The 13,068-nt window shown below is 43.6% G+C and overlaps 7 non-coding genes across 7 annotated transcripts; 4 read left to right on the top strand and 3 right to left on the bottom strand.

The window, feature by feature from the left end:
* Positions 1-2,075: 2,075 nt before the first annotated feature.
* On the bottom strand, positions 2,076-2,157 carry trnas-uga (transfer RNA serine (anticodon UGA)). Its single transcript has one exon. It is a non-coding gene; the product is annotated as a tRNA-Ser (tRNA).
* A 3,657-nt stretch (positions 2,158-5,814) lies between these two features.
* Positions 5,815-5,888, top strand: trnat-agu (transfer RNA threonine (anticodon AGU)). The gene has a single exon. It is a non-coding gene; the product is annotated as a tRNA-Thr (tRNA).
* A 738-nt stretch (positions 5,889-6,626) lies between these two features.
* Positions 6,627-6,699, top strand: trnat-cgu (transfer RNA threonine (anticodon CGU)). The gene has a single exon. It is a non-coding gene; the product is annotated as a tRNA-Thr (tRNA).
* Positions 6,700-8,132: 1,433 nt separating this feature from the next.
* trnas-uga (transfer RNA serine (anticodon UGA)) lies at positions 8,133-8,214 on the top strand. Its single transcript has one exon. It is a non-coding gene; the product is annotated as a tRNA-Ser (tRNA).
* Positions 8,215-8,765: 551 nt separating this feature from the next.
* On the bottom strand, positions 8,766-8,838 carry trnat-ugu (transfer RNA threonine (anticodon UGU)). Its single transcript has one exon. It is a non-coding gene; the product is annotated as a tRNA-Thr (tRNA).
* Positions 8,839-9,441: 603 nt separating this feature from the next.
* On the top strand, positions 9,442-9,515 carry trnat-agu (transfer RNA threonine (anticodon AGU)). The gene has a single exon. It is a non-coding gene; the product is annotated as a tRNA-Thr (tRNA).
* Positions 9,516-11,845: 2,330 nt separating this feature from the next.
* LOC116685339 (small nucleolar RNA U3) lies at positions 11,846-12,062 on the bottom strand. Its single transcript, XR_004330941.1, has one exon. It is a non-coding gene; the product is annotated as a small nucleolar RNA U3 (small nucleolar RNA).
* Positions 12,063-13,068: the final 1,006 nt, after the last annotated feature.

Genomic DNA, 13,068 nt, shown 5'->3' with positions numbered 1-13,068 from the left:
AGTTTGTGGAGTGTTTCCTAATAATATTGCCTAAAGGAAGCATATATAAAGTGAACAGAATTGGATCGAGCACAGATCCTTGTGGGACTCCATGACTAACTTTGGCGTGCATGGAGGATTCATCGTTAACGTGAACAAACTGAGATCGATCTGATAAATAAGACTTAAACCAGCTTAGAGCAGTTCCTTTAATGCCAATTAAATGTTCCAGTCTCTGTGATAGGATATAATAGTCAATGGTATCAAATTTTAGCAATGCAAAGGTGCATAACAGATTGTTTCAAAGAGTAAGTTCTTGGACTTTGTTTTGTGTGAATTAGATTTGTCAAATTCTTCCTCATTAGTTTAAAGCTAACCCCAACACTTTTAAAGAGTACCGTTTCCTTTAAATCAGACCCCCGACAGCGGATGTATCCTTTTGTCATCATTGATGGGTTGTAAACACTTCATCTGCCTCTATCTCAATAACTATTCTTTTCATTTTTGAAACAGTAACTAAACCCCTGACCAACATGTTTTACCTGAAAACCAATGTATGTGAAAGTCGAGTAATGTTATTGTTGGATTCAGGTCCAAATGTTGACATTTTAGTGAAAGGCAAAGGTGCATAACAGATTGCTTTCTACTTACCTGGAGCGATGCAAAGCAGGGGGGGCAACTAGTCAAGGAACAGCAAGAGACTTGGTATTTAAGACTACAAACTGACTATGTGACAGATGTGTAATCTGTCATGTCCTGCCTTCTGAAGCTCTAGCCAGGAGCCATTCCTCGCCTAAAACAATATGAGTCATTCCAGTAAGTGAAAAGGAAACTCACATCTACAAAAATAAATTTGATAAATGCGACTCCCTGATGGTCTAGTGGCTAGGATTCGGCGTTCTCACCGCCACGGCCCGGGTTCAATTCCCGGTCAGGGAATGGTCAGGACTTGACACACTGTAAAAAAAGAATCTGTAACTTTACATACATTTTCCTGTTAACTTTATAGATATTTTCTGTATTCTTTAAATACAGAAAAACACCAATTAAATAAATAACAAAAATAAACTGTAAATTTAAGGGACAACTAGCAGGGGTGAAACCACCTGTGGGAGGGGAACATGGATGTGTAGAGATGGGCTTTCAAACAATGCACCTTTTGACATTTTGACATGTCACAGTGGGAAAAGCAAAGGTATAAATAAAAATGAATTATGGCTCAACTCAACTTACATTTTTACAGTAGACATAAGGCATTACAAAGTCAAGAGACTAGGTGCTGATAGTGAAGGGCAGATGAAGCTTTGGTGAAGCACTGAACCACTTAGAGGAATTGGTTTGAAAATGGGTTCATTACTAGAAGCTTCAGTAACAGGGACCTCGCCTGGTGAAGGGCCAAGGCTGCATCCAAATGATCCCGACAAGATAGTGGACAGGAGGCTTTAGACTAGTGACACTCACGTGTACTAACAATGGGATTGCATTCTTTTTAAAATAAAGATTGATGGATTTGTGTATTGTATTATTGGATATTAGGTAAAGAGTGCTTGGGCAAACAGAGGGTGTGCTGGGAAAATATGTTTAACATGAAGTATACTACTTCTTGATTAGTCAGACACGCTTCTGGTGTGCAAAGACCAAGAAAACGCCATGCAACAGAAATGCCATGCTCACGCGTCAACACCCACCAGGTCCGGATTTGGTGCGCAGCGGCTGCGGCTGACAGCTGAAGTCACGAGGACACACGAGATCTCCCTAGGGAGGTGGTCCAGGAAAGTCCAGCTGGGAATGCCTTAGGATCCCCCAGTTGCTCGGAAAAGGGAAGTTTGGAGTCCCCTGCTGGAGCTGCTTGACAGGATGGCTGGATGGCTGGAACCCTGTTTACTAGCTCATTGTATTCTTGCATGACAGGTAAACCTGTAGAAAGGGCGCTGTAGCTCAGTGGTTAAAGTGCTTGTCAGGAGATCCTGGGTCCAAAATTCCCTGCAGTGCCTGATTACCTATTAGGTCTTATGTTATATGCACTACAAAGAGTGTATAAATTTGTTCTTGCTATAGTGCTTAACTGTATTCTTATTTATTCTGTGGTTAGAAATCGCTGTGAGCAGGGTTTGAACCTGCGCAGGGAGACCCCATTGGATTTCAAGTCCAACGCCTTAACCACTCGGCCATCACAGCTGTAAAACCCCTGAGGCCTGACAGACTCCATTACAGTTAGTACCATCAATCAGAATAAGCGTCTATCTCACAAGTACCTTGGGCAGTTCTGAATGACTGATGGGGATTCCCAAGCATTTCAGTTCCAAAGGATCATTCAAATCTTGAGGGTATTTCAGGTGTAATGTGGGTAGTTAATCCACCCCCTTTAGATGATCTGATTCATTTCTGAACCAATCCAGATTGACATTTAACAAGTTATTGAATCACACGTCAATGAGAAACATATATGTGTACAGACAAGGCTAGCAGCAACATTGCCGCATCAGAAAAGTTTCTGGTGTGCAAAGACCAAGAAAATGCCACGCAACAGAAATGCCATGCTCACACCACACAGGCAGTGTGCAGGAGGCCTTACCCCTGACTTCCACCAACTGCGGATCCACTCCGCTTCGTGTCTGCTCCGTAATCCGCAGTCCGTCAACACCCACCAGGTCCGGATTTGTTGCAGGCCATGACGGACCACTGAAGTCACATGGACCCACGGGATCTCGTGAATTCATGTATGATCAGGCAACATAACAGGATGTAGTTTCTATAAACAGAACCACAAAACCTGATGAATGAACTAGCTTAAACTTGCATTGCTCTGAATTTAATGTGTTTTCATGTATCTTAAGCCTGTGTTGATGTAGTGTTTCTGTGTAAATGTAACATGCCTTTTTCATTTGCTACCAGGGCTTAATGAGTAGCATGGGGATTGGGTAGACATGATGACGGGATGCAAACAGAGATAATGACTGCAACAACAAGGTGCAGCAGGGATTTGAACCCTGGATCTCCTGTTTACTAGACAGGCACTTTAACCAGCTAAGCCACATCACCCCCTTGAGTACTACTCACAAACAAAACAGCAAACTTACTCTCATTCAGAAGCCATAGAAGAGCGGTGCAAATATTTCATCAGAGTGATGGCTTGTGGTAAGAAATTTGTCCTGACTCTGTTGGTTTTGGCGTAAAGTGCTCTGTAGCGCCTGCCAGAGGGAAGAAGCTGGAACAGGTTGTGTCCGGGGTGAGATGGGTGTCCGGAGTAAGATGGGTGAGAAGGCGCGAGGCCATCCGTCATCACCTGCACATTTGATGAGTGTCATCGGTGGAAGTCTAAACCAGTGATTCCCAAAATGGCTGACCTAACAGCGTGCAGCCCACCTGCACCTATTAAAGCCAGCATTCCACTCCACTGGTATAGACTGTTTTCAGCCACATATAATGTTATAAGACAACATCACATGCCCCTTTTATGCTCTGGAAAATAAGGCAGCTGGTAACTTTGTTGCACCTGTTAAGAACCACAAATCATATGCATGCACCTCATTAAGTGAGAACCAGGCACTGCTGGGATTTGGACCCAGGATCTCCTGTTTACAAAAAGGGTTCCCTCCAGACAGTGTAGAGGTTGATTTTTTTTATTTCACCAGTACTCTGGCTTAAAACCAGGTTCCACCTAGACTTTAACTCAGATCACTGGATTCAAAGTCCAGAGTGCTTACCATTACACCATGGAACCACTGTTCTGAAAGGCAACATTGGTTTGCCAGGCAGCGTCTTTCATAATATCAACACTTATGCTATTGAAGGCATTTAAGTCATTTAGTGAGCTAAGCGTTCACACAGGATGTGGAATAAGAAAAGTCAAGAATAGGTTTTAAAGCTTATGCCACAAACAATGAATACAGCAGTAGATAGGTCTACTGTGTACACATGGTAACTTTACATGGGTTGATAATGCAGATGCTCACAAAAGGTGCGGCTGTACTTGCAATTCAGTATCTTTGCGCAAATTAATGTCCACTATAATGTAGAGAATAGCTGAATTCAAGCTTCCCAATACCATGTCTCTGAAATTAGTTCTAGAGGGAAACAATTCATGTAAGAAGTGGGATTTGAATCCTAGCCCCCAGTGGAGACTGCGACCTGAACACAGCGCCTTCACATCCCGTGCAATGTATTGCTTTTGTCAAGCACATTTCCACACTGGTGACTTTCTTCCATGTCCCCATAAACACCCAAATATTTGGGCTGACAATAGGGAAACCTTCCTTTGATAACTATAACCTGGATGACTGAGAACCTACTATATCATGACATAGTTGACTTACTTACTTACTTACTGCCCGTCACCCCTACCAGGGTATGGGCCGCCAACAACAACAACAACAGCTCTCCAGAGTCCTCTGTCCTGGGCCATTTTCTCTAACTGGTTCCAGGTGTAGCCCATCTTGGTGGTGTCAGCCTCAAGGTCGCGTCGCCAGGTGTTTCTTGGCCGACCTCTCTCCCGTTTGCCTTGTGGGTTCCACCGCAACGCCTGCCTAGTGATGCTGGTTGGTGGTTTTCGTAGGGTATGCCCTATCCAGCCCCATCTCCTCTTCCTGATTTCTTCTTCGGCAGGGAGTTGGCACGTCCTTTCCCGGAGGTTGGTATTACTGATGGTGTCAGGCCATCGGATCATAGGCCATAGTTGACTTACCATATTATTATTTCTGTGAGAGATCCTACTACGCGTTGGAATATTCAGTCAGGATGGCTGAGTGGTCCAAGGTGCTGCGTTCAGGTCGCAGTCTCCACTGGAGGTGTAGGTTTGATATTGGGGATATTTTTTTTTTTCTTCTTTTTTGCTGTTTGTTGTGGTGGTGTAGCTTGGGGGGGGGGGGGGGGTTGATAAGATAAGTCGCTTGCAAGGGTTACACAGTCATCAGCACACATTTGGACACTGACTTTCAACAGTACATTCCCTTACCTACTTCACATACGCTCCTTTGGTTGCTTGGCCATTCTTATCAAATATGGCAGCCAGAAAGGGATGGGGACGAAGATGATGCATCCTGTTTAATTAGTTAAACAGTTAAGCAGTTACACTTATATTCCATGGTCTTCTTTTTATAGTATTAGCTTTTTTATTGAGCTAAATTGGAGGCAATTAGGGTGTTTGTGGGGTTGAGGGTGTTCTGGGGTTGTGTAAATAACGTAGGCAGGACTAGATTATAGCCGATAGATATCAGAGATCCACCCATAACCTTAATTTGTATGCGTTGTTCTTTTCCCTTGCCGGGTGAGTTAGGGAAACTGTTACAGCATAGCGGAGTATTCTGTCCACCTCCACACGCGTAGTCTTCTCTTCAAGCAGACTTACTGCCTCCTGGTCTTGGTTACCACTTTCTCATTTTTGTGTGGCAGCACATCCAGCTGCTAGAGATTCTCAACAATCTGGAAGAGCTCCATGTTGGAAGGAACAGTGGACATCAGAAAGTACTGTTGGGCCGTAGCTGTTGCTCTACGATCCGTGCTGGGCCCTGAAACGTTCCCCCCCAGTCTGGCTCAAATGGTGACTGGTCCATCTGGTGGACCGAGCTTCACTGGCTCTATGGGGGTGAGATGTGGATGATCAGCACCAATGCAAAGGAGTGGGCTGGCGTTCTCAAACTGCTGAAGGGAGAGACCTGCCAGGTACTTATACCTCTTCTGCAGACTGACTGGATAGGATTGATCTGCCAAGCCTAGGCGAGCTAAGCCGTTACTCCCAATACTGCCAGTATTAGTACAATACTGTCAGTATACTGTATGTTTAGCTTATACAAGATAAAAGACAAATTAAGACTTAACAGGGTAGCTACTCGTGGAGGTGCTGTGGCTTAGTTGGTTAAAGTGCCTGTCTAGTAAACAGGAGATACTGGGTTCAAATCCCAGCAGCACCTTGTTGTTGGCGAGATTACCTCTTTTGGCGTGTCATCATCATGTCTACCCAATCCCTGTGAAAGTACCCTGGTAGCAAATGAAAATTGCTTGTTACATTTACACAGAAACACCGGTAACATGCCCACAAGGTGTTCTATTTGCCTGTTAACTATTTAAATTAATTAATAAATGCGCTACTTTGGCTCCACTACAGTTCTGTGTCAGTCAACTGCTCCATTTCACTCACCACTGAGTCAGACTTAATGCCCCGCCCACAACAACATCTGATTAGCAGGCAACTTAAAAACAAGTACAGGTAATCTCTGCAACAACAACAACGTGCTGCTGGGATTTGAACTCAGGAACTTCTGCTGACTAGACAGGCACTTTAACCAAGTAAGCCACAGGACCTCTGGGGATGAACACGGATGCATGGCCATTATGGAGGTACTCGGTGTAAACAACTGAGGTTGTTGGGTCATCTGGTAAGGATGCCTTCTGGGGTGCTCCGTAGAGAGCTGGTCCAGGCACATCCAGCTGGGAGGAGGCCTCGGGGAAGACCAAGGACTATGTGGAGAAAGTACATCTCCAACCTGGCCTGGGAACGCCTCGGGATCCCCCAGTCGGAGCTGGTTTATGTGGCTCGGCAAAGGGAAGTTTGGGGTCCCCTGCTGGAGCTGCTGGACAAAGATGGATGAATAGAAGGAACCCTTTTCACTAGCTCATTGTATTCTTGCAAGACGGACTTAAATCCACGGGGCGCTGTAGCTTAGTGGTTAAAGCCCCTGTCTCGTAAACAGGAGATCCTGGGTCCAAATCCCAGCAGTGCCTGGTTATCACTTAAGGAAGTGTTTCCACATGGTTACCGATACTTAACAAGTGCAACCAAGTTAATGCCTGATTTTCTAGAGCACTTAAGTGACATGTGATGTTGTTTTGTACCATAACATTATATGTGTCCATGTAAAGCAAATAAAAGCCTTTTGTTGGAGGTGTTTTTGCAACTTTAGTGTGAAGATTATAAAGTTTTTATTATCATGAATTCCTTTAGTCTTACCTTGGAAGCTTAGGGCTCCTGCACACTGGCTGCGTGGCATGACCGTGTCAGCTGAGGTTAGAATGCCTACCGCATTGGTCAATACTGTTAACATGAGAGAAATAAAAACAAACAGACACGCCCCACAGCAAACACTATGTTAACTGTTGAGGAGGACTAAATTAGGACTGTGTTTTAAGCTTTCCTTTGCTTTCCATAAGAAATGGCATGATAACAGCGGTTTTCAGTGTTGATGGAATATGGCCTGACCGGAGGGAGTGGTTAATGATCTTTGTGATGAGGGGACTTATGGCATGGAGATTGGTTTTTTTTTTGCTGTGGCTTAGCTGGTTAAAGTACCTGTCTAGTAAACAGGAGATCCAGTGTTCAAATCCCTGCAGCACCTTGTCGTTGCAGTCATTACCTCTGTTTGCATCCCATCATCATGTCTACCCAATCCCCATGCCACTCATTAAGCCCTGGTAGCAAATGTAAAGGGCATGTTACATTTACACAGAAACACTACATCGACACAGACTTAAGAAGATACATGAAAACGCATGAAATTCAGAGCAATGCAAATTAAAGCTAGTTCGCTCATCAGGTTTTGTGGTTCTGTTTATAGAAACTACATCCTGTTATATTGCGTGATCATACATGAATTCACGAGATCCCGTGGGTCCATGTGACTTCAGTGGTCCGTCATGACCTGCGACAAATCCGGACCTGGTGGGTGTTGACGGACTGCGGATCACGGAGCAGACACGAAGCGGAGTGGATCCGCAGTTGGTGGAAGTCAGGGGTAAGGCCTCCTGCACACTGCCTGTGTGGTGTGAGCATGGCATTTCTGTTGCGTGGCATTTTCTTGGTCTTTGCACACCAAAACATTTTCTGATGTGGCAATGTTGCTGCTAGCCTTGTCTGTACACATGTATGTTTCTCATTGTCATGTGATTCAATAACTTGTTAAATGTCAATCTGGACTGGTTCGGAAATGAATCAGATCATCTAAAGGGGGTGGATTAACTACCCACATTACACCTGAAATACCCTCAAGATTTGAATGATTCTTTGGAACTGAAGTGCTTGGGAATCCCCATCAGTCATTCAGAACTGCCCAAGGTACTTGTGAGATAGGCTCTATCTTTGTCTGATTGATGGTACCAACTGTAATGGAGTCTGTCAGGCCTCAGGGGTTCTCCGCTGTAAAAACTGATTACATTATACTGCTGTGATGGCCGAGTGGTTAAGGCGTTGGACTTGAATTCCAATGGGGTCTGCCTGCGCAGGTTCAAACCCTGCTCACAGCGATTTCTAATTACACAATAAATAAGAATTCAGTCATATTTAGAGGAGGATGATATTTTGAGAAATTACAGTTTATTGGTAGTGCAGATCGTTACAAGTTGGCTCCCTCTTAGATCCATGACGACCCGGTGAATCTTCCTTCAGTTGCATATCGCGATTTAGTCAACTAATATCAAATCATCAATATATTAATTTTCATTCCAGCAGCATCAAAGACGTTAAAATCAGGCAGTCAGCGCCCAAAGTGCCTTGGCTGGTAAAGTTCATGTTTATTTCACCTCTGACTTCAGTCAGCATCACATACCTGAAACCCCACCCGACAGTGATGTCACAGGGTCATGGTGTAAACCTGGGCCACGTTCAGCCCCAACAAAACAAGGTTTTGAAAGCATTAAAAATTGGGTCCAATCCATTTCCCTTCAGATATGTATTGCCCCTCAACAGGCCACAACTGGGCAAAATTAAATAATGCTAGTTAAGCACTATAGCAAAAATAATTAACAAATATATACACTCTTTGTAGTGCTGATAACAAAAGTATTAACTGATTATCAGGCACTGCTGGGATTTGGACCCAGGATCTCCTGTTTACAAGACAGGTGCTTTAACCACTAAGCTACAGCGCCTCCTACAGGTTTGTCTGTCATGCAAGATTACAATGAGCTAGTGAACAGGGTTCCAACCATTCATCCATCTTTGTCAAGCAGCTCCAGCAGGGGACCCCAAACTTCCCTTTTCAGAACGACAGGGTGATCTCGAGGCGTCCCCAGGCCAGGTTGGAGATATAATCCCTCCACCTAGTCCTGGGTCTTACCCAAGACCTACTCCCAGGTGGACGTGCCTGGACTATCTCCCTAGGGACGCCCCCACGAGGCATCTTGACCTGGTCACCAATTTCTCATTTTTGTATTGCAGCACACCCAGCTGCTAGAGCTTCTCAACGATCTGGAAGAGTGCTGGGCCCTGAAGCGTCCACCTCAGTCTGGTTCAAATGGTGACTGGTCCACCTGGTGGACTGAGCTTCCCTGGCTGTAGTTTAATGGTGTGTTTCTTGTTGTTTAAACAAGTATAATATTACTGAAATGTAATTGGTAATACAAAGGAATACAGTACTTTTTTGCGTTACTTTTGTAACACGTTACTCCCAATACTGCCAGTCAGTAAACTGTATGGTTAGCTTATTCTAGGTAAAAGAGAAATTAAGATTTAACATTACGCTTACTAATGGAGGTGCTGTGGCTTAGTTGGTTAAAGTGCCTGTCTAGTAAACAGGAGATCCTGGGCTCAAATCCCAGCAGCACCTTGTTGTTGCAGAGATTACCTCTGTTTGCATGCCATCATCATGTCCACCCAATCCCCCTGCTACCCATTAAACAGATCACTTTGTATTCAGTCTCGTAATCATCATAAAAATTAGGTATCACTGAAATTTGAACTCGTGTTGCTGCAGTCACAGTATGCAGTGCTCATCCTGAGTGGGCCAGTATAGTGCATCAGAATTGCTTGTTGAATGGTCTGTTAACTTTGAAACCCCCCTTTCCCCACAGCTTTCAATTGTAAATTGTGCACTCTTGGGGTCATAGCATGGATCAGGAACCAAAACGGACACACCTGGATTCAATGTGGGCGTTGGCCGGCAATATTTGACACGTTCAGACCATGAAGACAGTTATCAGTTTATTTCCCATCTGGCAGGTATAGTTGTGGACTCAGTTGGACATTTTGAAGATAATTGCACAATTTTGACCCAATTGTCAGTCTATTTCCCATCTGGCAGGGACATTTCTGGATTCAGGTGGACATTGTGGACAGAAACATTGGTGGATCTTGACTCCCACCATAGGATTTAGCCTGTATTCCATATTGGGGTACAAGGTCAATAAGATGCCATTAACATATTGCGCAATGTATTGCCATTGTCAAGCACATTGCCACCCTAGTGACTTTCTTCCACGTCTCCATGAACGCCCATATGTTTGGGCTGACAAAATGTTTGAGCAGCCGAAAACCCTAGTCGACCCAGTCCAAACCATCGCAGTAAGCCTCACTGGGTGTCCAAACTAAAATGATACGAGGCAAGTTGGTAGACTCCTTACTGATGTTTATATCTGTACTCACAATGCCCTGTTTTTAAAACACAAGTGTTACATGTGAATAATCAATGTGTGAGTAATCAGGAAGCTCACATAAAAGATAGTTGCAAGGTCTACTAAATGTTTAACTTTACAACCCGAGAGCGGCTGGAACCTTGGTTGCCAACTTCCATCAAAATGTGAATCACAGACCTGGGTAGAGAATCCAGAGCAGAGTGGCGCAGCGGAAGCGTGCTGGGCCCATAACCCAGAGGTTGATGGATCGAAACCATCCTCTGCTAATTACTGTGCTTTGTATCAGCAGAGTGTCTATTTCCTGTCTGTTGAAATTTTACAAAGTTTCTGAAATGAAATACTGGAGCATAAAACAATATACTATACTGCAGTACAAATACTTACTGTAAAACATGTACATTCCAAGTGCTTGTTGTGATAGTCTGAAAGAGAGAGCATACTGCTTAGTATTACACAGGAAGTTTGTAAAAGCTTGTAAAACATCAACCCTGGTGTCTCCAGTCAAGATATCAACATCATTTCTTTCAGAACAAACTGGGCTATTACAATATTTGTGCTGCACTGAGGTCACTTGAATGTTAAAAATGGTTGTAGGACCTTAAAGGGAACATGAATCTTCCAGATATGTACTGATATCACACACAGAGCAGTACGAGCTGAGCCAGTCTCCTCTAAAACACTTCTCATATGTCCTGGGAGTCAAGAAATAAACATTAGAACTTATACAACTATGCATTTATTTTTAGCTTAATTTACCCAACAGAACCGCTTCGGAGTCATTGGAATGAGTTAAATGTGGTCGTCTCGCTCCCCCCTAGCGCCTGTGAGTTGAACCCCCCCCTCCCTTGGAACTTTCAGTCAGCGAGTTGCCGACTCAGCGGAAGTGTAGCGTGATATCAGGTCTTGCTAACAAGGTAGCGATGGATTTCTTTTGTTGTTTTTCACAGTATTGTCATGACAGAGCCGGTAAAAGGGAAACAGAAACTTAACCAGCCTTTAGATCCAAATACAAACAGGGCCAAAAAATCACTGAATCAATCAGGATTTCCACATCACCTTCAATGCCCCGTATCCACTCGTAGAGTTACCTAGCTTCAAGTATTTGCTGTATGTACTCAAACCTCGTTACAACATGCCATCCTGTCCACCGGGACTTCAGTGTACCGTTCCACCCCTTTAATACATGTCAATCAAGCTGAGCCTGTAAAGGCCACACAGTCTGATTAGTCAAGTGGAAACACCTGTGGGAGTGGAACATGGATGTGTAGCGATGGGCTTTCAAATAATGCACCTTTTTGATATGTCAAAGTAGTAAAAGCAAAGGTAGAAATAAAAATGAATTAACAGCTTAACTCTGTTTATATTTTTACACTGGACATAAGGCATAACAAAGTCAAGAAAGTAGGTGTTAACCCTTTTAAGTAACTTTGTCCACCATGAACTAAACATACTTCAAGACTGACTAACTTCAGTTAATTAGAAAGCTTAGTAGGTACTCATGTTAGTTTTCCACATATCAGCTACTACCACTCTGATCATATTCCCTTCCTCAACACTCCATGAAGAAGCAAAGAACAATCATCACCGACAGAGAGCATATGAAGTGAATCATTACTCTCTGTCAGCTTCACGCTCAGAAAGGAATATCACGACTCATCATCGTGGTCAGTGAGACCAAACACTTTAAAAAACACATTCCTCAAGTCAGAAACTCTAGAAATGATCCCTGAAAGTATAGTCTTGGTTAGACTGGGGGGGGGGGGGGGGGGAAACTGCATCTCATTCACTGCAGAGTGATTGTCACTCAGGGTTCAGAGGGACAGAAGCTAATCGTTACGTGCTCCAGATGACTCTGAGGTGAGAGAATCTATTTAGATCTTTAAGAAGACCGATATGTAGATTGAATTAGATTTTCAGTCACTGTTGTCTCAATACTTCAGTGTCAGCCTACTTATTCTCTACAATAAATGCTCCAGTCCTTTCTTTGCATTAATACTGGTTCTTAACATGCTTCCACTGGCTCAGATTATGGAAAACAAAATAAGTTACCATAGTTATGCGGACGACACACTAATTTACATAACCTTATCGCCAGGGGACTATAGTCCAATACATAAACTGACTAAATGCATTGAACAAATTAACGGCTGTATGTGCCAGAACTTTCTGAAATTAAATGAAGGAAAAACTGAGGTGGTTGTTTTTGGAGCAAAAGAGGAACGATTAAAAGTCTGCGCTCAGCTTCAAACAATAATGTTGAAAACAACAGACAAAGCCAGAAATCTTGGTGTAGTCATGGACTCAGACCTGAATTTTAACAGCCACATTAAGACAATTACAAAGTCAGCCTACTATCACCTTAAGAATATATCAAGGGTTAAAGGACTTATGTGTCAACAGGATTTGGAAAAACCTGTCCATGCTTTCATCTTCAGTAGACTTGACTACTGTAACGGGGTCTTTACAGGTCTCCCTAAAAAATCAATCAGACAGCTGCAGCTGATTCAGAACGCTGCTGCTCGAGTCCTCACTAAGACCAAGAGACTGGATCACATCACTCCAGTTCTGAAGTCTTTACACTGGCTTCCTGTACCTCAAAGTATTGATTTCAAAGTACTTTTGCTAGTTTATAAATGACTAAACGGTTTAGGGCCAAAATACATTTCTGATCTGCTACTACACTATGACCCCCCCCCCCCAGACCTCTCAGGTCATCTGGGACAGGTCTGCCGTCTGTCCCCAGAGTCA

The sequence above is a fragment of the Etheostoma spectabile genome, unplaced genomic scaffold (assembly GCF_008692095.1).
Source record: "Etheostoma spectabile isolate EspeVRDwgs_2016 unplaced genomic scaffold, UIUC_Espe_1.0 scaffold00569780, whole genome shotgun sequence".
Taxonomy (NCBI): domain Eukaryota; kingdom Metazoa; phylum Chordata; class Actinopteri; order Perciformes; family Percidae; genus Etheostoma; species Etheostoma spectabile.
Note: the sequence above shows the minus strand (reverse complement) of the source record. Positions and strands in the feature narration are given on the sequence as shown.